The sequence below is a fragment of the Pelophylax lessonae genome (assembly GCF_965119305.1).
Source record: "Pelophylax lessonae genome assembly, chromosome: 6".
NCBI classification, from domain to species: domain Eukaryota; kingdom Metazoa; phylum Chordata; class Amphibia; order Anura; family Ranidae; genus Pelophylax; species Pelophylax lessonae.
Genome location: NC_138773.1, coordinates 211397877 through 211423177, shown reverse-complemented (window position 1 = coordinate 211423177; position 25301 = coordinate 211397877).

Here is a 25301-nt window from a genome sequence, read left to right as displayed (position 1 = left end):
ATCAAAAGATTCTTGCCAGATGGAAAATACTATAAATCCAAGCTTTCTTTTTACAGTTTATTAAAACCTACCTCTGTGGGGTAATGCTGTTTAAAGGGTCAGTCTATGAGTTACTGGTGTTTTAGTTTTGGCTGGGAGGAATCACCCACTGACATCTATTGGAGCCTCTGAAATATCTCCATTTATATTCCCAAGTCTTCCAGCATTATGGGCAAGTTTTACTCCCAACAAAGAACATAACTTATTTTTAGAGAATGCAATAGAAATCGAGTCAGTGGTTAGTAAGGACACAACATCACAATCTCGTGCAGTAGGCCATGCCAATGGAATTATAAGTGATGTAATCAGTAGGGGATGCAGTTTAAAGTGTTTGTTATCCTAAAAAAAATAAAATCATATTCCTTTAAAGCATGTTATACAAGACAGTGCTTATGCTGTGTAATTTGGCCCCTTCTATCACCTGAAATACCTTTCTGATCCTACCCAGTTCTGCCCCCCCCCCCTGTAAACTGACCACGGTTTATCATGGCTTCTGAGCCCTGACACAGTGGTCAGTTTAAGTGCCTCCATCATCCGCAGCTCCCCTGTGCTCCTCTGTCCTCTCTCCCCCTCCCCTCCCTTCCTATCTACCCTGTGTCAAGTGCCTGCCCCTCCCCTCTCCTGCTGCTGAAATAACATTTATTATCATATATAATCCTCTTTGTTTGAAACAGGTGCTCCTGTCACTGTGTTTTACAAAAAAGATGCCGGCTATACCTGATTTCAAAACACTGCTTGGCACTCACATGACTGGCCACCTCTCTCCTCCTCCCCTCCCGACTGACGTCAGTGGGGGAATCTCGGCCCCCTCCTGCTGCAGCTGTCAGATGGGGAGAGGAGAGAGCCGGCCGGTCACATGAGTGCTGAATGGCCCTCTGAAATCAGCTATAGACGGCATTTCTTTTTGTCAAACACCGAGACAGGAGCACCTGTCATTAGGGAACAAAGAGAATTATATGAAGTTATCAGAGTGGGTTAACAACCACATTAATGAAACCACCTATAACTGGATCGTGAGTGAGTTTTGATACAGCTGTGAATGCATGTCACCTTTTAGTTGCTGAGGAGTCTGTGGAAGTTAAGATTATATATGTTAAGGCTGATTCACTAAGGAGTTGAAATACTCCACACAATAAATACTCACTTTAATTATCCAATCCTGTGTTTATCTAATTTGTACATGATTGTAATTTAAGTGAATAGTCACACACTTTATTTTATGAAGACTTTGAACTTTAAAATAAGTTTATCTGTCTCTTGGTCCTTGCCTGACTTTGTAGAGACTCTGGCGTTGATTTACTAAAGGCAAAAAGACTGTGCACTTTGCAAAGTGCAGTTGCACTCTGCAGGTGCAGTTGCGCCAGAGCTTAGTAAATGGGCAGAAGCTCTTCCATCATCCAATCACATGCAAGCGAAATTTTTTTTATTTTCCTTGCACGTGATTGGGTACTCTTCGCAAGGTGAAGCTTTACCTCATTTACTTAGCTCTAGAGCAACTGCACTTGCAGAGGGCAACTGCAGTTTGAAAAGTGCACAGTCTAATTACCTTTAGTAAATCAACCCCTCTGTCTCTTAGTCTTTGCCAGATCATAGAGGGTAGGAACTTTGTAAGGCCATTGATCACCACAGATGAGCTTCCGATTTATCATCATGTGAATTATAAGCTACATCTACTAAGAAATCTTTCTGTGTGGAGCTTTTGGTGATTATGGAGTGTAAGAATCACTGATCTTTGTGTTTCTGTCATGTCAGTTTGACAAGTGCTTTCAGATATTGTAAACCTCTAGCTTCCTGTCTCAGCAGAAGGAGAAGGATCCAATAAAAACATTCACAAGTCTATAAGGATTAGTAATTCAGTTTAACTGGTCTTGTTAGACAGGAACCCATACTAGATAATACAGCCAGGTCCTTCACTTCCTTAGACTTCACTGCATACTAAACTAAAGCTGAGTAATATAACCTCATCTTAGAAATGCCTTAGACTATGCTCTCTATTTTGCTCATTAAGGTCATAGAGATAGATAATCAACATTGCACAATGCCACAGTGCTGCTCCTTTTTTTCAGCCTTGAATCTGATATCAACAAGGATTCAGACACATTTATCAGCTATTTGGGGAAAAAAATGTTTTATTTTAAAAACATTTTTCAATTAATCTATTACTTACCTAGTTAGTGGCCTTTTATTTCTACCTGCATGTTATCTTTACATTTACAGTTATTACATTTTTGTAAATACCATTAGGAAGCATTGTCACTTTGCCTATTTAGCATCCCCTTACCCTACCAAACCCAGTAATATTTATTTTTCCAGTGAACCCCTGTCGCTCCTTCTTCTGTCAACCAAATACCCAGTGTTGGCTGATATTGGAGCCAAGAGGGAGCAGTGACATTACCCCTTTCCACTCATGTAATATAGCTGCTGCTTTTTGATTTGCCAGTGCTGTCAAAAAGGAGGAGGAAGACAGTCCTTAGCCCATAAGCCTCATAGGTTCCACCTAGAGAGAATCATATTTTACACAGGGCTTACTTTCCTCACTACCGATGCTGTTTTTGCGGTCAGCAAGTAAGTGAACTTATTAGTTTGCCCTTTGAAATAGACAACGTTTTACTCAGTCAATGTAAAAATTCCTCCTTTTAGTAAATGATCATCTTCGAGACTAAACTAGGAAAAATTTGTAAATGCATTAAACACTAGCTGATAAAAATGCTGTAAAAGTTGATAAACAGTGGAGGCATCCTCTAAAGCATCCTCTTAATCATTTTTTTATTTATTGTTATTTTTGGTCAATAGTTGCAGAAATTTACTTGCCCCAACTTTGGGACTTTTTCCATTTTTGTTTTGCACATACTTAGCAAAAAATTAAAGCTTTTTTTATTTTATGTGATTTTTTTGATGACCTTTAGAAATTAAATTTACCATCCACAAAAGTACCAAGTCCAAAAATATTTTACATAGCAAAGGGTTAATATTTTAGACTCTAAGAAGACGTGAAAGCTGCTGACTATGGTAAGCATAAGCACCTGACAATCATGCTTAGCTGTGGCGTTGATGGAACAGCTTGGATATTTTCACATATACATTTATATCAACAATTTAGTTATGTGCTTGTCAGGGTCAAAATTGGGTCAGGTATCAAAGGCGATACAAAGTGTGAAAGGTGGTTGCTGTGTCACTCCAACTGCAAACGGCAATCAGGGTTTGGGTTCCTTCTGACAGTACCACCCTTTGGAGCCAACGATAACAGAAGGTAATGTATGCCAAGGCCTGTCAAATTAAATACTCATTGAACAGCAGCCCAAAACATTGGTTCATACAGAATTTAACTCAGCACTCCCACTGCAAGGTAAGATTATGTAGTTTATGTGTGGGAAGCCATTTTGTTAACAAAAAAAAAAAACACTGCAAAACCATCCCAAATTAAAAATTCATTTTGGAATCAAACTTTGTGTTCGATCTTATTTAATTTGTTTATATCATACATTAAATAAAGTAAAATTATTAAAACATAGTATAATAGATTTTCTAAAATAAAATCTGTTCTTTTGATGATTTCCCCAATGCACCCGGTACCCCAGTTTGCAAAATGAAATGCTTAGATACCTTGCTCATTTTATACTCATTTTTTAAACTTTTTTATGAATTAGTAGAGAAAATTATTCAGGTACACATCCTTTCAATCCATTTTTCTTCATTTATTTTGTATACATTTACCTTCATGCTATTTTTAAAAGTTTCCATATTAGTGGCCTGATAACCAAGAATGTATATACCAGGCATCTCTAATATGCAGTCCAGGGGATAAGCACCTTCTCTGCAGTCAGCTGAAAATTCCCTTGAAGTTAGGAAAGCAGGGAAACACATCTGTACAATGAAGGTGGTGGTGGGCAGGCAGGAGATGTGGCCATAACTGTTTGAAGCTGGTGAGCATGTGGTTGGCAGTTATTTTGACCTGAAGAAAGTGGTAGGCAGTGAATCTGAGCTGAACTAGATAGTAGTTGGTAAATTTGAGTTGAAGAAAATGGTGGAAGTGAGTTTGAGCTAAAGAAGGTGGTGGCAGTGAAGCTGAAGTAAAAAAAAGGTGGTGGGCATTGAATCCAAGCTGAAGAAGGTAGTGGAAATGTATCTGGGCTAAAGAAGGAGGTGATAGTTAAACTGAACTGAAAAAGTGGATGGCAGTGAATCTGAGCTGAAAATAATGGTGACTGTGAATTTGAGCAGAAGAGGGTGGTGAGTAGTGAATTCAAGCAGAAAAGGGTGTTGGCAGTGAATCTGAGATGAAGCAAATTGTGGGCAGAGAATCTGAGCTGAAGAAGGTAGTGTCAGTCATTTTGAACTGAAGTAGGTGGCTGTGAATCTAAGGAAGAACATGGTGGCAGTGAACACATTTTTCTTTTATGGTGGAACAGCAAAAGCTTTTATTTTAAATATTTTCAATTACCATTTATTATATGTCAAGGTATATAGAGGAAATTGGGAGTGTGCTCCAAATGGAGGGGTTTTTTTGCCATTTTGACATGTTTGAAATATCTTTTAATGTTAAAATATTTAAAAACAATTTGACAGTTTGATGATTACATTGTGTCGTCCATTCTTCTTTTTCAAATTACTATGTTGATTGAGACCAGTTACTGTTTAAAAATAAATTATTGGGAGATAGATTCTTTCATGCTTAGACATGTTGAACCACACAGACAACAAACTGGAAACTAGCTCAGAATTTGTAAGATCTGTCCCTATATGATGTTTGACCATTAACCAATGCTGAACTATTATTGTTAAAAAATCAAAGCTAAATGAAAAATGTTTAAATAATAAAGTTTAAAAATAGGTCCTGAACCCTGTCCAGATGATAGCATGTGTGCTGACCCTTCTCTATACAATCCTGCCCTTTTTGCACAACCAATCTAAGGGGGTCTATGTTATCAAGCAAAGCTCCAAACTCAAAGAACCCTGGAGCACAGCAATCTCTATAGTCTAACTATTAATTAATTGAAGTACTTCATAAACTACATATGAACTGATGTTGCTCTACCTCATTATCTTTTTCATCCATACATCACACTTATAATACCTTAGGTGATCCTATCATTTATCAATATTTATTTATTAACCAGAGTTCTCTACAGCTGTGTGTGACAACAGCAGTGTTAAGAACCCCCTAAAAATGAGAACTGGTGATAGCTGAGTGTAGTCAAGTTAACAAATGCCTTGTAACTACGAATGATGGTGACAGGTTAAGGCAGTGAATGAGACAAGGAAAAAATTAATTACATCCATGAGAAACACTGGCAATTAGCAAATATACTGGGGTTGATTTACTAAAACTGGAGAATGCAAAATCTGGTGCAGCTGTGCATGGTAGTCAATCGGTTTTTAACTTCAGCTTGTTCAATTAAGCTTTGACAAAAACAAAAAAAAAAACGGAAGCTGATTGGTTTCTATACTGAGCCGCACCAGATTTTGTGCTCTTCAGTTTTAGTAAATCAACCCCACTGTGACTGTGAACCAGTTGAGATATCTCCGCTGGAGTCCTTACAAGTGAACAGTGCAGAAAGAAACTTGAAGGTGGTTATTCTCACTAAGGAAATATCACAACTACTCTTCTCATTTTAAGCAATAAGTACTATCTACTTCCATTTACCTGTGTGGGCTCCAGTAGCCAAACACTCTGTGTGGCATTTAGCAGAGGTAAATTTGTCTGCAGAAGACCTGGAGGCAAAACAAGTGCAGTACAAAATAACTTTCAGAGTTTAGTTTTCCCTCATGAAGTAAACCAACAATTAGGTTGGGCCAGGGCCACTGCTACAACCCTGGAATGCAAGGCACAGGCCCCATATGTACTGCCAAGTGCTTACATAACTATATACCAGGACTCTCAAACAGGGGAACTGAAGTTCAAGAATACAGACAATTTTTATTGGGCTTTTGAAAACTTTAACTCTCATTACATACTGCATACAGTATGTAATGTATAATATAGTGTATATATAGTGCGGGAGTCTTTATAGAATGCAGGGGCTCAGCTGTGTGTAACATACAGTGTACAGAGTTCAGGAGTGTGCAATGCACAGTGTAGGAGTCAGGAGTATGTAATGCACAGAGTTCAAAGGTCAGGGGTATGTAGAATACAGAGGTCAAGGGTGTGGTCAGTACAGAGTGCAGGGGTCAGGGGTGTGTAACACACAGAGTGCAGGGGTTAGGGGTGGGATATTCACAGAGTGTATTAGTCAGGGGTGTCAGGAATATACTGTAGAGAGGGGAGAATTGCACAATGAGTCTCACTTCAGGAACTTCAGGTTAGGCACAGTTCTCAGCGGATAGAGATAAAGAAAATAGTCTGGATCACTAGCCAGGATCACTGCAGGTGACAGAAAAACAGTGTCAGGGTCACTGTATGGATTAAAGCCAAATTCAGTTACAAGTAACAGTAGAAGTAACAGCAGGTAGGATTATAATAATCTGACTAGCCAGGATCAGTGCAGGTGACAGAAAAACAGTGTCAGGGACACAAGCAGTGGCAAGTGGCAGAGGGTCACTGTCTGGATTAAAGCCAAATTCAGTAACAGTAAAAGTAACACAAGGCAGCAGGCAGGATTCTAATAATCTGACAAGGAAACTGGGTTATTTTAAATAGATCACCCTGATTTGGGACATAATCAGATGCAGGTGAGACTCACTGTGCAATTCAATTGCAGAACTACAACAAATCTAAAGTATCAGACCTAGCAGGTTATGCTCCAGTCTGTGGGAGACTCGAATTCAAGACCTGGCGGATTCAGTTTGAGACAAATAGTGTGTAACAGGTAGGGGTCAGGAATACATAACGCAGAGCGTACAAGGTCAGGAGAATAAAAAATACCCCCTCCCAAGCAATATTCTCTCACCTCAGCAACATCCCCTGTAAAAATAGGTGTAATCTGCATCTGCCCCCCCTCCCATCCCAAGCAAAAACTTACTGTGCAAGCCAAAATGTTCACCAAACAAAATTGCAAAAATCCCCCCCTTTGCTAAAACCCTTCCCCCACCACCACCAAATCCCCCTCCCATCACCAGTTTTAATGTGACATGTCAGGGTCAAGGAGGAGCCTAGTGAAGATTTCTTCGGCTTTGCATTCTATTTCCCTGGCAGGCTGTGTGACGCTAGAGATGCAGGTTTCTCCTGTGGTGGCCAGTTATGACATTAGGACCCAGGGCATCCAGCAGGAGATGAGAGGCATGTGCCCTGAATGAATGGCATATGTACATGATCAAGAATTCATGTAACTTATTGCAGCTCTTAATTTTGCCTAATGTTAGTAATACAGAAAAAAAAAGAAAGTATGTACATACTACACTGCTCTCACAACTTGCAGTACAAAACGTGTTACTCCATCAGACCACTTACATGTTTTTGTCCCTCACAGATAGTTAGTTTGTGTAGTGCAGGTGGGAGGAAGAAATCTTCTGAAAGCAAGGGAAAGGTATTGCAGTGATGTTTTCTCCTATAGGGTTGAGGACACACTTATGACACAGTTTAGTTTTTTTTTTTCAACTTTTACTGCACACCTCAACCTGGATAATACAACAACCAAAATCTTTGCCTTTGGGTTAGCTTTCAAGAACACAACCAAAATACTTTGAACTGACAAGCTCATAGTAACTTGGGGAAGATAACCATTAGACAGGCTCCTCATAGGCAGTACTGTAGATTTTTTACTAACCCATGTAAATGAACAGCCATTATGCACATACACAGGCTTATTTACTTTACTGTATACTTTCCCCCCTAACATCAGTCTAACTTACAGGTGATACCCCATATTGACTTCATGCAGCAGCCCAAAACCTGTCAGTGTGCTATCATCAGCTTAACTCCAGACTGGTGGTGGTTGTAGCAATACACTCTGTGCATATCACCCCCCTAACCCCTGAACTCTGTGTGTTACACACCCCTGAGCTCTGCATTCTATACTCTACCCACCCCTGACCTCTGCACTCTGTGCATTACACACTCCTGACTCCTACACTCTGTGCATTACACACTTCTGATCCCCTGCACTCTGTAGGTTGATCGTTGTCTAAAAAATAATTTTCCCAACTTGGTACTGTAGCATTGAACTGTGACTGAAATTGAACCTTTTTCAGATATGCTGAAGTTTCTTCTGCATCATTCAATGCTACCCACCTCTTTGAGAACTCTTCTAGATTGTCTCTACTGCGGCTGCTGGCTTGGGTAATCTAGATAACAAAAGAAGAAAATAGCTTCTATAGCCAGGGTTCTCTAGACCTGTTTTGGACATAGCAACATCTCAGCTCCTACAGCTAGTCCTATTTTGCAACATTCTTGCTGAAAAGGAATTCACTCTCCATTCACAGCATCTAACAATAGCTCAGAGTGGTCATCTATTACAGTTATGGACCAATAATGAAGAGCAATGGAGGTCAGGACAAAACTCAACTTTCTTTTCACCTCTAGTTGCTTGCCTTACCAACCATGTTTCAGTTTAAAATTTAACGGTAAACATAGTAATAGACTACATACAACAGCTACTAGAATATGTGCTGTTTTAAAATATAGTAAGCAGAAATGCTACAATAAAAAAAAAAAAAAAACAGTTAAAAAAAAAAAAAAAGTTGTTTTTGCTCAAATGATTCTAATATTTGTAATTCACCCCATGGAATAGATTTGAGATCATTAACAAATATTTCAGTCAATTTGTTACTTTTTATGACAATGCATCCTTTCTCAAATAGAGAGGATACTCTGTGTGTTTAAAGTTCACAGCAGTTATAGCTCTCATTTATCTTCTGCCAGGTCTGGTTCTGTTTGACCATGTATTGTTCAGTTCTTACTACAAATCCCTTTTCTAATTTGTCTATTGTCTTCATTTTGTAAGGCCTCCAGACGTAATTATTTGTGTCTAAACTGAGCTGATATCTCAAAAGACACAACACTGTGATGACTGGACTGACTTTACGATGTTTAAAATAACTGTGATTCCCCTACATTTTAAATAGTGCAACTCATTTGTAATACTGTTGAAGGTTGGCAGTATGTGGACCTGAAATGACTTTTATGACTTAAAATGTTTTTATTGACATATTCATTACTTCTGTCAATATATCTCTGATGTAAATTTTTCCACTTTAGTGCTTATCTTTACCACTTATTGTGGGTATTAATATATCGTTTTTTTGAAATTAACAATATCTGATAAAGTATATTTACTTGTTCTAAGCAAAACTTCCAATTTTGGTATAGGTTTCCACAGTAGGATGGAGTTAGGGAATAGAACTTTCCATCAAAGACTTCTCAAGTTGGCATTTTGTTTCACTCCAGATCCCTTTAAGCTTGAGTTAGATTCTATAGACAGGGTTCTACATTGAAAATTACATTTCCATTATACACGTAACACTGATTCTAATAATAATACTTATAGAAATGTTGCCAAGTCTAGCAAAGTAAATGAGCTCAGCACTCCTGTTTTTATGTTCCACTTTTGGGAACTTTTATGTTGCTATATTTATAGTTTCTATTTGGATATAAAATATGCAGCAAAGTGACTATTTGGATAAAAATCTTGCATTGCAGTGCTATGGTTCTGGATAGTCATGAGAATGGGATGAATCTTACGATTTGTTATTTTTAAGTTCTCTAGAACACATACAGTACATGCAGATTTGTTCAGTCTGCAGATAATCATGCAATGTATTAAATGATGTCACGTTTCCTGCGTAATATACTGCATATCAGACAACGAATAGACGGTGCCGCTCAAGGCTCCAGCCGGATCCTTTCTTGTAGTACACCTCTGGGAGTGCTGGCAAGAACAGAGTTCATCCGAGCTCCAATGATACAAGAGACTAAAAAGGTCCTATTCCCAGCACATCACTGCAAGACCCTGTGGATATGTGAAATGACAGCCTCAGCCTAGACTCCAGCCAAGCCATGTCACCAACGCATTTCACTCCACCTCCCGAGCCTAATCCATGACTAAGCTCTGGGGCAGGGTGAAAACGCATTGGGGGCGTGGTTTGGCTGGAGCCCAGGCTGAGACGGTCATTTCACACATCCACATGGTCTTACAGTGATGTTCGGTTATCAGACTAATTTACAAATAGATATTCAGAACAATCAAAAATGGTATCAAAACTAGTCAGTCTCCTGATGTTTTATACTTCAGCCAAAAATAACAAGTTAAAAATGAAAAGCTTTGATAAAGTTAAAATACCAAAACCAGCTTTTCCTGCAATTTTTACTGTCAATCCACCTTCAATCACTCACCTGCAGTACTTTTTTCTGTCACAAGAGGTCCTCAGTCTAATGGCCAGCATGATTCAATTGGCTTCATTTGAGCCCAGCTTGTGGTTCAACAGCTTGGCTGCAGCTTGTGGTTCAACAGTGAAAACAGAAGCAGAACAGTGATAAGCTCATCTCTGTCACTCTGTTCTTTCCTTCTATTAACATGCTCCTTGTCAACATGTGAACTAATTAGTTATGTGTGCTGCCTCCTCCTCTCATACCATCAGCCAGAAGCTTATACTAGGTCAAATTCACTTACTTACACTGCTTGCATTAAAAAAAATAATGTATTTAACTGGTTCTAAAGGCTGAAGTTTTTTTCTATGCATGAAGGTAAAAAACCTTCTGTGTGCAGCCCCCCCCCATCCTTACTTGAGGTCCCTTTGATCCAGCGATGTTCACAATAGCCTCGACTGTCCTGAGACTCTCCCTCCTCATTGGTTGAGACAGCAGCGGAGCCCATTGGCTCCCACTGCTGTCAATCACAGCCAGTAAACCAATAAGAAGAAAGCTGTGGCTCTATGTGACCCATAGAGCAGCTGCTCGGGAGGAAGCATGCAGCGGTGCCCCCAGGAAAAGCAGCTTTCTCTGGGGGAACTTCTTAAAGGGGGTGGAGCCTGGAACACTGGTGAGGGACCCAAAACCACTGCACAGAGCAGGTAAGTACAACGTTTGTTATTTAAAAAATAAATGTGTGTCAATCTAGAGTTCAGCTTTAATAGAGAGAATATGCATGTGGCAGCTTTCTCTAGCCTCCTTTAGAAAACCAGTAGTTACTGAAGCATGTCTTCAGGTGACTTCTAAAGTACCCCAGGAGACCCAAAACCCAGGTGCTCTTTTATATATATACTGATTTTTAGGTAAGTAGCTGGAGTTTCTTGCTATAACATCTTACTAATCTTGCAATGATTATTGTAATGCTTTAACAAGGTCTCTGGCAGATGCACTGCACTCAATTTCTTATATTCTGCTGCTCACCTTCAAGTTTACTCCCATCATTAAAATTTAGTAGAGGTGTGCTTTAAAACTGCTCTGTGCGGTTCCATCAGATAAGTCATGCGGACCAGGGGTAGCAGCGCCTTGCACTTGTGTGTGAGTGTCATCCAGTGGAATAGGGTGAATGCTCCCTAAACTCCTCTGAAAGCTGCCCCTGGAGGTCATCCTGCCTTGCCTATGTTCTGCTTTCCCTCCTTTTTCCACTCTCTTCACCCCTAGAGCCAACTTGACAGTAAGCTGCAGGAACAGCAGTGCTAGTTGGTTCTCTCTGTAGTCACCTCCCTTTATGCTTCAGTTGGTCTCCTCCTCAAACTCAACTGCAATGAATTCTGAGAATGCCCCTGCAGCAAGTGCAGTGCTCAAATAATTCCACAGACTACTCCATAACAGGGGGTTATGGCAGGACTAGCTGTGAATGAGGAGAAAGAACAGGGAGTTTTGCAGCTGTAAATTAAATTACTCTACATTGTGCCTGGGAAAAAACCTAAGGAGGTAATGAAGGTTTTGTCTCTCTTCCTTCCACTACCTCCTCCGCAAGTTCCAGCTGTGTAGTATGCCCGTTGCCAAGAAAAAAAACAGATACCCTGCCTCTTAAAGGTGCTCCCTGACCTCTGCTTTGGCCTGTGGATACAGAACCTGCTTGCCCCCTAATAGCTGCACAGAAACAACCTCTGCTTCTCCCTTCAGTCCTTCCAGGCATAATAGTAATGGGTGATCAACAGCTATGGCAATAGTTGGATGGAGAATGTGGTGCTTTGATGCGCATGACACTGTGGTTCTTTGCTGAAATAAAACATAGCACACAGAAAAAAATGAAATACCTGAAAGCTTAAACCTGAACACCAACTCTAGGCCTCATACACAGTGGCTTATTATAAAACGCTTTTTCTCCTGACAGGAGGAAATCAGCGTTAAAAACAAATCTAATGTCAGGTGAATAGCTAAAGGAGAACTGGCAATATTGCCAATACTCGGCATGGCCGCATCATGGCAAATTGGTACAAGCAGGTGTGCAGTGGAGCGAATCAGCGAATGCGCATACGCAGTGGCACACACATAAAATGACAGATGCTGGTGCCCATTGGCCTATAAAAGACTGCTGCTTTGCTCACTAAATTGCTGGATGATTGTCAACCCCCCTTGTTCCTGTGCCTTGTTCTGATCTTGTTAAAAACAAATCTAATGTCAGGTGAATAGCTAAAGGAGAGCTGGCAATATTGCCAATACTCAGCATGGCCGCATCATGGCAAATTGGTACAAGCAGGTGTGCAGTGGAGCGAATCAGCGAATGCGCATACGCAGTGGCACACACATAAAATGACAGATGCTGGCGCCCATTGGCCTATAAAAGACTGCTGCTTTGCTCACTAAATTGCTGGATGATTGTCAACCCCCCTTGTTCCTGTGCCTTGTTCTGATCTTGGATTCCCTGTTACCGACCCGGCTCGCCTCTGACCTTTCTTATCTTGATCGCTGGCTCTGACCCCTGGCTTGTGTTTCTGACTCTGCTGCTGCCTAATCACCTGTGTATGACCCTGATTCTGCTTCTACCTGTCTACCTGTATATGACATGGCATGTTCTAGTTCTTGCTATCTGCCTCTGCTCCTGACTGATCTACTGTGTATGACCCATGGCCTGGCTTCCGATACTGTTTCCTGTTCACTCCTCTCCAATGTATGCCTGGAACTGCTGAAGTACACCTGTCCTTCAATGCATCCTGCTTGTTCCCACCACCATCCAGTGATCAGCTCTTCAGACTACTACAGCTGGCAACCCATGCTTCTTTGGGCACTGCATTCCCTGTACCACCTTCAGGGGTGCTCTGCACTCAGCCGCAAGGGGAGTCCTCAGGCCTCTGACCAGGTATGTGACACCTAAGGTGTGTTTTCTCAAACCTGTTTATCAGAATTTTGGGTGTTTATATATTTCATTGACCAGAATTTTAAATTGTTCTGGCTATTGAAATGAATAAACGCTTAAGTGCTAAACGAGACTAATGTTTAGGTGCGCGTAGGGGCATTTGGCAGCGTTTAGTAGCGTCAAGCATTTTTTCTGCCAAAACGCTGCTGCTCCTGGACGCACTGGCAGTGGGTTATTTTGCCAGCCTCTAAACTCTCCTGCCACTAAGCTGCAAAATACACATAGGAGGGCCAGACACCTCGCATTACCATAGATACCTTTATTGAACCCACAAACACAGGTAAATATTCAAATATCAGTAAAAAAACATCAAGCAAAACAGATAAACTCCAGCTGGGACTCAGCAAGCCTTATCCTAGGACCAAATGGTTGGATGGTTGGCTCGTTTCGGGGGTCATGGCCCTTTCCTCAGAGCTCAAAGCTAAAAGCCTATGTGTGCATGGACACATAAGCTAACATGGGAGTTTAGAGGCAGGAAAAAAAAACGGCAGACGCCCCTAGGAGCAGCTGTAAAAACATCCAGTGTGAATGAGGCCTAAAACACTATGCAGAAAAAAAACTGAAATAAGAACAGTAAACCAGTAAATACAAACTAAAATGAAAAAATAAAAATAAATGACTCCAAAAATCAGGGAGGACAGCTGCAACAGAACATGTTAACATGTTGCTGACACACACAAAAAACAGTCCTAAAAAAGACTGTTGGGTCTCTTCACAGTATATGCAGGTTGGCTTACACTTTACTCTCCCTAGTCTGACAACTTGCAGTTCACTGTAATGTATCAGTTGCAATATAGAGCATTAAATATAGCACTGTATTAAACATTGTATAGCTCTGTGGTAGAACACTGGTACAGGTCAATAGCACAGAACTCCCTGCAACCTCTATCAACTGTTCCTCACACCACTCACTCCAACACATTGACATTGGACAACTGGGGGTGCTGACTTTTATAGTGAGGTGGCTGGGACTTGGGCCAAAACAGTTTATTGGCCAAATTATTGCACCTGAGCAAAGTTCACAGCGCACTGCAATGCATTATAGGATGTTCAGCTTGGAACTCCCGCTGAACATGCTTGAAGGTTCAATGTTCGGCTGAACAGCAAACATGTAAAGTTTGGACCAGGCTTACATTCAGTTTGAATCCAAACCTCAACCCTAGTGCAGAACATGTAGGCACTATGTAAAGAAAGAGCAATAACAACAAAAAAAAAAAGAATAAGTGCTCTGATAAATGCAAGGTTCAACTCAAATGTCAACGAGTATTGAAAAGAAAACAATCACCTATTAACTCTTACATCATCCATACATACAAATTCTATTCTTCTTTTATTACACTCCAAATATTAAAAAAACACATGAAAATAAGTGGGAAATAGTACTTTATATTGATCTACTAATCTATGTCTCATTCTGGTTATGATATCTGCCAAGAAATATATTATGTAAATATCAGCAAATACCACACACACAGTGGGACCTGCATTTTTGTAAATGACCCTTATTGACAGACATTATCCACTGTCGTCCTACTCATGATGCAAACATGATACGGTATGCCTGCATATATATGCATTGAGGGTTTTTCAGTGTTCTGTAACATAAAGAAAATTAATGAGTCTATTCTTGATTTGTAAAAAGTTCTGACAGGCCTCCCTGGTTAAAACAATCAAAGGATATACATTTAATAAAAGGTTCATATCACAAATAAATATACTTAACATCTGAGCATCAGATACCACCAGCACGAACACAAGGGCTCAGTGTAATGCATAGCAGTCCTCTGTACCTTCACTGTAGTGTATTTGGAAGGCGATGCTTGACTTCCTTCCTTACCATGAAATCTAATCAAGCTCACATCCTACCTACCTCCCATACGATCTCTAAACATATCATTTCTGTTTCAAATTGGTTCAGCTTATTGGCTTTAGAGCAGACCCATATCAGTATATTCATGCATGAGCAATGTATTATACCTCCTATTCTAGTATATAGAACTTTACAGTCAAAATAAATTTTACATATAAATGTTTTAATTTCTCGCTATTTCATTAAAAGAAAAAATAGCAATATGTGAACCTATAATGTTTTAACTGCTCTTACAGCAGCTGTTCACCTTATGGCTTGCTGCAAAATTACAGTATTGCAGCTGAGAGAAGAATGAAGCAGCAGAGTGATGACATCATCTCCGCCTAGGCAAAATCACTTTACTGGAGCTTAGGGATTGTTTTTAATTATGACAAGTAGAATGTATCCATGCAGCTTTTTAAAGATGATTGCCACATACCTGATGATGAGAAGGTTTCCCTTGCATCTAAGTGCAAAGCGCCTTTGAAGGTGGTGACAGGGAGTGCTGTGGAAGCAGAGTCAGAAGCCAGGGTCACGATCCTACACTGGAAGTCAGTCAGGAACAGGAGCATGGTCAAGATCAAACTGGGGTCATACATGGGAAGGCAGGTAGTAGCGAAGTCTGTGATAGCAAGCTGAGGTTTAGAGCCAGGAGGGAAGCCAAAACAGGTTCACGCGCAAGCTGGGTAAGCAATAAGTAATCCAAGAAGACAGCAAACACAGGAGTACAGCATACAGAAGGCTGATGAGCCATCCAGCCAGATCACATTTTGTTTACGCCATGGCGCATAGATGAGCACAAGTGTGCACCGGCGCACACGGGTATGTGCCCAGCCATCTGCACATGAGGTCTTCACGCATCTTTGCACAAATTAGCATGAACCTGTTGGGTATTGGCAAGTTCCCTGACACTGATGAAATTTCAATGGCTCTGGTGTGATATAGAGGGGTTGCCCCCTCATCTGATGCTCCCTTGTGGGCTGCCAAACATGTCCTACTTGGAGAAGTGTCCAAACGAAGAACAACATGGAAAGGTAATATCTCATAACTGATCTGGGAAGTCTCTAATCAGATGTTAAAAATAATAATAATTTTTACACAATTTTCCTCTTCTGTCTGCATAGTCATTATAACTGCATTTGGACACTGAAAAGCAGTCAACAATGTCAATAGTAAGTTTGATGTTTCCATATATAATATTACCTATAAACTTGGGATTGTAGAGTATCTAAAAATGTACTACACATCAATACCACTTTGCAACCCTCCAGTACCTTGCCTAGTTTCTACCTCACTGACAGTGTCCTGCAAATGACATAGTGTACATACACTCCTGCCTGAAGTTTGCATGGGCCACTTAATATTATGGCTCTCATGCTGCGAGGCCTTAAAAACATTAAGACAGACTAACACAAAAATTTTAATTCATGGTTCTATAACTGAACAGAGTTTCTAGATGAAATGTCTCCCACACATATATTTACAATACTTATGATACTACAAGTTCAAGCATGCCATGATTATATAAGCTTGCACAACCTGTTGAGTCCAAAAAGGGTTGGTGATAACTCCCCTTGCTCAGCTATGAGGAAAGATTAGCTGAACTGAGGTTATTCTCTCTTGCAAAGAGGTGAGTAGGGGGGATATGATCACCATGTATAAATGCATCAGTGGTCCATATAGTGAACTTTGTGTAGAATTATTCACTTTAACCGGTTGCCGACCGCCGCAAGTACATATACTGCGGCGGTCAGCCCCGGCCAGGCAAAGTGACGTACCGGTACGTCACTAGCCTGTCACTGGCTTGTGAGCCAATAGCGGGCGAGCGCGCGCCCGCTGAGGCGCGCGCACGCCCCGGCTCGTTCCCAGACAAGTCAGTGCGTGTGACCGGCGGACCCGATGTCCGCCGGTCACTCGCGATCGTTCGGCGGAAAGGGAGAAAGGCAGGCGGCTAATGTAAACAAGCCGCCTGTCATTCTCCCCTGTGTAAAAATGGAGATCAGGCGGTTCTACTATGTAGGACCATTGATCTCTGTTTTTACACTAGTAGCCATGTCCCATCACAGTTAGAAGCACACCCCTAGGACACACTTAACCCCTCCCTCTCCAATACAGTTAACCCCTTCCCTGCCAGTGTCATTTTTGCAGTAACAGTGCATATGTATAGCACTGATTACTGCAGTAATGTCACTGGTAACCCCAAAAGTGTCAAAAATGTCAGTCAAGGGTCCAATCTGTCCACCGCAATGTTGAAGTCCCGCAAAAAAAAATCGCAGATCGCCGCCATTACTCGTTAAAAAAAACACCAAAAATGCCAAAAATCTTTCCCTTTGTTAGTAAACGCGATAACTTTTGCGCAAACCAATCAAAATACGTGTTTTGCGATTTTTTTTACCAAACATATGTAGCATAAAACAAATTGGCCGAAAATGTTAAAAAATGTAGATTTTTACATTTTTTTTGGGAATTTCATATAAAAAAATTTGAAAAATATTGTTATTTTTGCAAAATTTACGCTCTTTTTTTGTTTATAGCGCATGATCAAAAAATCGCACAGGTGATCAAATACCACCAAAAGAAAGCTCTGTTTGTGGGGAAAAAAAAGGACGTCAAATTCGTTTAGGTACAGCGTCGCACGACCGCTCAATTGTCCGTTAAAGTCACGCAGTAAAAAAACACAAAAAAACCCCTGGTAGGGAAGGGGGTAAAATCTTATGGGGCTTAAGTGGTTAAGGTCATCACAAAGGGCAAAGAGGCACTCTTTACATCTGGAGGAAAAGAGATTTAACCTCCAAACATGAAAAGCATTCTTCACAGTAGAGTAGAATAGAGTAGAATAGAGTAGAGTAGAGTAGAGTAGAGTAGAGTAGAGTAGAGTAGAGTAGAGTAGAGTAGAGTAGAGTAGAGTAGAGCAGGACAATTCCCTCAGAAACTAGTTCTGGCCAGCTCATTACATTTTTTTAAAAAATAATTGCACCAGGGACTGTTAATCAAGGACATTTTTTTAATTAGCTTTTAGGGGATCATGAAGTTTTTCTTTACCCCCACTGAAGCATACTGGACCATGCTTTGAATCAACTTTGGCTATCGGGTTCTGTGTGTTTATTCTATATGATTAATTTTTTTGTTGATTGAAATGGCTGGACTTGTGTCTTTTTCAATCTGACTAACTATGTATATTCTATAGTTCCATCACTATTGCATAGGACAGCTTTCTTTATGTTTTTTTTTCTGCAGAGATTCATGACCCCTTTAGCTTTAAGCCCCATGTTAAGTCCACCCAAAACTGACATTTCAGCCATGAATCAGCTAAAGCAGGATTAATCGCCCACCATGGATTTTCCACAATGTAAAATACATTAACAAATGTATAATTAAGCAGTGAAAGTGGAGCATCCTTCTAACAGGTGCATTTGTGGGTCAAAGTCAGTAACCATGAAACTGATATCTTCCCTGCAGAATCTCTAACAGATAAAATAATGTTGGTTGGCTATTTAACCCATCTGTGTCCATCCCTTATTTAAATATCAGATTATATTAAACCTGCCCTTTACCCTATAAGCAAACAACAATGTCCACAATAAAAAAACAAGTACATATATACACACATACACAAATAAATGTGCATAGATAAATTAGAAGCTAAAAAAAAAATAATAGAAAATATATTATATATATAATTCAGAGCACTAATGATCGGCAGCATGGATGGATTTTATGGAGTGCTTTTAAACCATCTTCAGTAAAAATCTCAATTTGAGCTGGCAATATTGGTCTTTAAGTAACTGTAAAGCAAAGTTCATCTACTAGACAGGGGTAATAATTACCCATTCCAGCGTAATGACTCAGTTGTCAAGGTTTAAAGGCAGCTACTTTCAGGTCTTGTTACATTTGTTAGGCATTTAAGTGACTGTGATTGTAATAAAAAATCATGGAAGGACTGATTCTGTTTGACTTTGTAAAGAGAGGTCCATTGATTAGGGCCTGAGAGTTCATTGCAAATAAATGGTTTAATTCAAACAACTGTAAACAACCATTTCCAAATACAGCCATACCGCTACGATTTTCTTATCTGGACACAATCAACTTAAACACATAGGAGGTCTCAAAATCAATCTATAAAAATACATTATTCTTTCCTGAGGACTGTCAAAGTCACCCACAGAAACGTAGGTGGAAATCACTCACATATGGGGCCCCAATCATTTGCTTCAAAGTGGTATTTACATGTAATGCAAACAAACTGATTGAGTCCTTTACATGGCAGAAATGGGAGGGCCACTGTTTCATTACATATGTACATACTGTGTTTTCAATTAAAGCACACTAATCAATACTTTCACACATCTTATTTAAATCATACCTCTAAAGAGGAAGAATATTTTTAATTACGTTCCTTATAAACCATATACTGCCTAGTTAACAAAATATATAGACTCAGTAGCCAGAAAAATATAAACTGTGACCCTGCAGCATACACTGAATTATATAAACTGAGATATTTAGATCAGTGGTTCTCAAATCCGGTCCTCGGGACCCACCAACAGGCCAGGTTTGCAAGATAACTAAATTACATCACAGGTGATCTCATTTGCTTCTCAGTGATTGCAGTATTCTAGTCTGCATCCCCCAAGGTAATACTTAAAATCTGGCCTGTTAGTGGGTCCCGAGGACCGGATTTGAGAACCACTGATTTAGATTACTGAGAATGGGCTTTCCGTGTACCTAAACCCAAGAAAAAAAAATTCATATATGGAAGCCTACAGTCCTTTGATGTTGTGGCTGCATTAGCTTTTTTTAGGCTTCTTTCCTTTATTTTCTTTCATGATGATCCTGTCCTAAGCTGAAAACACTCACTCACTGTCGTAAATCTATGGAAAAGCAGCATTGCCATCCTGCTTTTCTGGACTACAGAACATCCTCCCTCTCCACTTCTTAACCACTTAAGCCCCGGAGGATTTGGCTGCTCAAAGACCATGGCCTATTTTGCGAGTCGGCACTGCGTGATTTTAACGGACAATTGCGCAGTCGTGCAATGCTGTACCTAAAAAAAATTGACGTCCTTTTTTTCCCACAAACAGAGCTTTCTTTTGGTGGTATTTGATCACCTGTGCGATTTTTATTTTTTGTGCTATAAACAATAAAAGAGCGACAATTTTGAAAAAATAACAATATTTTTCAAACTTTTTTATATGAAATTCCCCCCCAAAAAAATGTAAAAATCAAAATTTTTTAACATTTTAAGCCAATTTGTTTTCTGCTACATATTTTTGGTAAAAAAAATCACAATAAGCGTATTTTGATTGGTTTGCGCAAAAGTTATTGCGTTTACTAACTACGGGAAAGATTTATGTAATTTTTATTGTTTTTTTTTAACTAGTAATGGTGGCGATCTGCGATTTTTTTTGCGGGACTGCGACATTGCGGCGGACAGATCGAACCCTTGACTGACATTTTTTACACTTTTGGGGTTACCAGTGACATTACTTCAGTAATCAGTTCTATAAATATGCACTGTTACTGTAAAAATGACACTGGCAGGGAAGGGGTTAACTTTATTGGTGATCAGTGGGTTAAATGTATCCCTAGGGGCGTGCTTCTAACTGTGGGGGGGCGTGGCTAGTAATGTAACCAAAGAGACATGCGATCCTACATAGCAGGATCATATAGTCTCTGCCTTTACATCAGGGAGAATGACAGACGGCTGTGTTTACATGAGTCGTCTGCCTTTCTCCCTCTCCTGAGCGGGATTGCGAGTGGCCGGCGGACATCGGAGCCGCCGGTCACACACGCAGGGATGCCCGTGTAAGAGCAGGGGCGGGAGCGCGCCTCCGGCGGTGCACGCTCGCACCCTACAGGCTCCTGGGTGAGCGACGTAGTACTACGTCGCTTTGCCCAGGAGCAGCCGACTGCCGTAGTAAATATACTGACGGCGGTCTGCAAGTGGTTAATAATGTAGGGGAAGGCAGTTTTCTGTAGCCCACAGAAAGAGCTGAAAACTGATTAGGGTCAAAGAGTACAGGAAGTTATCAGCTCATGAGATATCTGCCTGGATCAACATGTATATTTTTGCATTTAGTGAACAGATATAGATTTTTTTAGGTTTTTTTACCTGGAAAAAAAAAAAAACATATTTAGTACATCTTTGCAATACACTCACATTTTCCTATGGTTCCTTTCTTTAAAGAACTATCATTACATTATTTTCACTGTTCAAAGTACATCCAGTCCCATGTTGATTGGTGGTTCCTAACCCATGTTATGAGTTCAGACTAGGCACCCCCCCTCTTCTCCAGCAGCCATCTGACAGCATATTAAGAAGGAGATGGCCACTTTACAAGGGCCGGTTGCCTTCGGTTCCGAGTACTTTCCGAAGACAAACAGAGGCAAGAGGAATGCAGTGGGAAACAGGGCGTCCCAGCTTCCAGTCTTGTGCATTACTCTTGCCACCGCTTGTCTCGGGAAAGTGCTCAGAGCTGCAACAAGCAGCTGTTATAAAGCCGCCCTCTACTTCCTAGCTGTGTTATTGGATGACCATGTGTGTGTGTAGAGGGGGGGAGGGGGGGTGCTGAGTCCAACCTCATAGCTAGGATTAGGAAGCACCTAGCAACATGGGAGGAATTACTACATGTACGTTGTCACACTGGGGATAGAACATAGAAAAAATATTTGTCGCTTTTTTTTTTTTTTTAATAAAGTGCACAGACATTTAAATTGAATATGTAGATTATAAGATATTTAAAGTAGAACTATAGACAATACTTTTTTAAAAATTTTCGAGCAATGGAGGATTATAACCCCTGTTTGTTTATTTTTTGCCATCTGTGTCCCATTGCGGAGATTTCCCTTAATTTCCTGTCCCATAGCCAAAAAGGGAATCCGTTGGGTTCCTCCAGGTCACCAGAACTAATGTCCCCAATGGAAGATTTTGCCTTTGTTATCTTTTTGGGGACAGCCCAAAATGTGTTATTTTCTTTTACTTTCACGTTCAATGATAATGGTAAACAGGACAAATAGAGAGGTGAATCTCCCTAATGGGGGAACAGAATACAAGTTGACACATGTTCTTATTCATCTCCACTATGTCAAAAACTAAAAACAAAAAGTTTTGCCTTTATTTGTACTTTAAGTATATGTATTTAAATCTAAAAAAAACTTGAATAAAGATGTTATCCATGTTGTAAGGGGGAAAGTTTTAGGAAATACCATAGAATTCTTATACTGGTGAAAGTTTAACTAACCTTAAAAATCTGGAACATATAACAGATCACCAGAACATTGCTTACATTATATGGGATGTCATGATTTATGGATGAACATTGGAAATGTTGGATGACATGAGATAAAATAGCAAGCCACTAGTTCATAGTACAGCATTTAACAATACAACAAAGTTATGGAGTACAACAACCAATACTAGGATGCACAAAGTGTCAATTTTGGCTGTATGGAGTACAAAAGTAGAAGATCATGCCATGTGCCTACCTTATTCATGACCAATCAAGCAACTGCTGGAAAAATGTTATCAGGAATGACCCAGTTTCAAATGCACAGTGGTACAATTAGGATGTGGTGTAACACATTTGGGATAATTTCTTTTGTAACATCAGTAAAAAGTTATTACCCATTATTGTACCATAAAGCAGTTGTGTAACAGTCCAATGCCTGCATGGTCTTCTTCAAATTTAAAAACATAATTTACACCAAAAGTCCTGAATACCTCAACATGCTGTATTCCAAACACCTTATATTAAAGTATTTCCTCTTAAAAACAGACCTTCAGACCAGCACCAACATAATTACCTTTACTACAAGCCTAAAAAAAAACATGAGTTAAGTTTCTGGAATGTCTGTGAGGATGTATCATGTAACCTGGTTAGTTCGTTTTGAATGCAAGCTTTATATAGATGCAGTAAAATTAGATGCATGTATATATGCAGTATACATGGCGGTCACATGACTTTTTTTGGACATCTCTGATAGGCTCTTTATTTTTTTTTACATTTTTTTCTTATCAATAGTCTTTCATCAGATTGCGGTGTAAGAAGTTTTTTTTTAGCTATAAATAACATTGAATTCTAGAATTTATTTCATCACTGAATTCAAAAAACATGGTTTTTAAAGCCCATGTCCGGCTAAATAATATCCTTTGGATTTAGTTAGAATGGGTAAGGATTAGAACCTCTGTCAGGTTCCTAATTCTGTTTGCTTTCCTATGGGGACCACAATAACTAGCTTTTCCCAACAACAAAATAAAAGCCTGACACGATGCTTGCTTTTCCCACTTTGCTTTAAAATGTATAAGCATTGTCTGTGTCCTCATTGGAATAATTTTGTCACTTTTTGGTTAATAAAAACAACCATTAAAACCTGTTGACTGTAAATGATATGTGTGACCTATATTAGTAAAAATAACTTCCAAAAAAAAATTCTGGTGCGTTTTTTGTTTTTTTTATCCAGCAGTCACACAAAAAAAAAAAAACACAAAGCCTCCTCCTGGTGTTGTATCTTTGGGTTTTGCAAGGCATGTCAGTGTTGAAAGGGGGGCAGGCTGATAGTGCTTTATAACACAGCGAGAAGAAATTTTCCAAATGAGTGCAATACATTCCAGGAGTGTGCCTCTTCTGCGCTCCATACTGTAAGTGACATACCCAGCGGGGAGGCACTTTCACAGTCTGTGTATATCTCCTGCTGTCCATGCCCCTATTGGCTGCAGCTGCATTAGGCAGGCTGTGATTGGCTAATAGGTAACAGCCTTCTTGCAGCAGTGGCAATGGCCAAGGGGTGTGTCTGAAAATCTGACTACAGAGACACAGGCACTCCGTGCTTAGGCATGGTGTGCCTTTATCTTTAAATAGACGTACCCTGGGCAACCTTTTTGAATGTAACACTTTAGGACGGGCTCCGTCTGACGAAATATTTTGATTTGAATACTCGCTTCTGGGTCAGGTGGGATCGGACCATGGGTTCCTTCTCTCCATCCCTATGCCCTCCCTCCCAGTCGTTCTTTTCTTCCCTCCCCTGTTACTGTGACTCCTCTTTCCCTAACTCTTCTTCTTTCTACTTCATCTATCCTGCTCCCTGTATGTGGATGTCTACAAGGCATGTGATAAATTACTTACCGTCATTGGTTCAGTGTTTCTTGGCTACTACATTTCCTTTATATATAGGTCTGACGGGACTTGATTACCCTCTCTTATGGTTATAAGGGTCCGAGGCTGTTTTCCTCCAGGTTCTCACTGCGCCCTCTTTAGCCGCTTCTCTCTGGGGCACAGTATGAGCCCATTTGGGGTGCCCCGGGGCGATCGGCTCCCACTTATTATAGGATTCCAGCCATACACAGCTGATCTTATTGTTTTGGACTTTTTTTTTTCTCTTTCTTTTTCATACCTGTCGGGCTGGTGTGCCTGCCAAGGTTATTTCTCCTGTACTGTGTTGAACAACATTGCTTATGTATGCTTACTTTTTACATCCCTTGTATGTTAATGTTCTTTTGTTATCTTTCTGCAAAACTTCAATAAAAATGATTAATAAATAAATAGACGTAAACTGAGCACACCAGCATTGATGTGCTTTCATGCTTAGCCTGGTCCATTTTGAAAAGTAAATGAGAGGGATTGACAGGATCACCAGTTATACTGTATGTATGTGAAGCACACACTGAAACATAGGAGGCTACCCTTTGTAGCAAAACCATACCCTAAGAGGCAAATACGTGCTATTTAAATGTTAAGGTTAAAGCAGTAGTAAACTGTTAAAAAAAAAAGAAAAAATATATGTTGGCCCCTGAAGGATAGTGTCATAATGTATATTATTTACATTACATTATATATGTCATATGTAATAACGAAGGCTTCTGTCCTAATCCAGTCTTTCTTCCGGGTTCGCAGGCTCCGACCATTTAAATGCCCAAGCCACAAAAATGTCACTCCTGTGCACATGTGCGAGAGTCACTGCCGCAACACAGCTCTCTCAATGGATGGCATGCCGTCCATTTAGAGCACAGTGAGCATGCGCCAGTGATGTGCCAGCTGCTACTAAAGTAAATATCTCCTAAACGGTGCACGTTTGGGAGATAGTTACAGTACCTACAGGTAAGCCTTGTTATAGACTTACCTGTAGGTATAAATAAAAAAGGGGAGTTTACTACCTCCAAGCAGACCAAAAAGGAGCAAAGAAAGAAAGTTCATTGTTAGGTTTTACATTTTTAC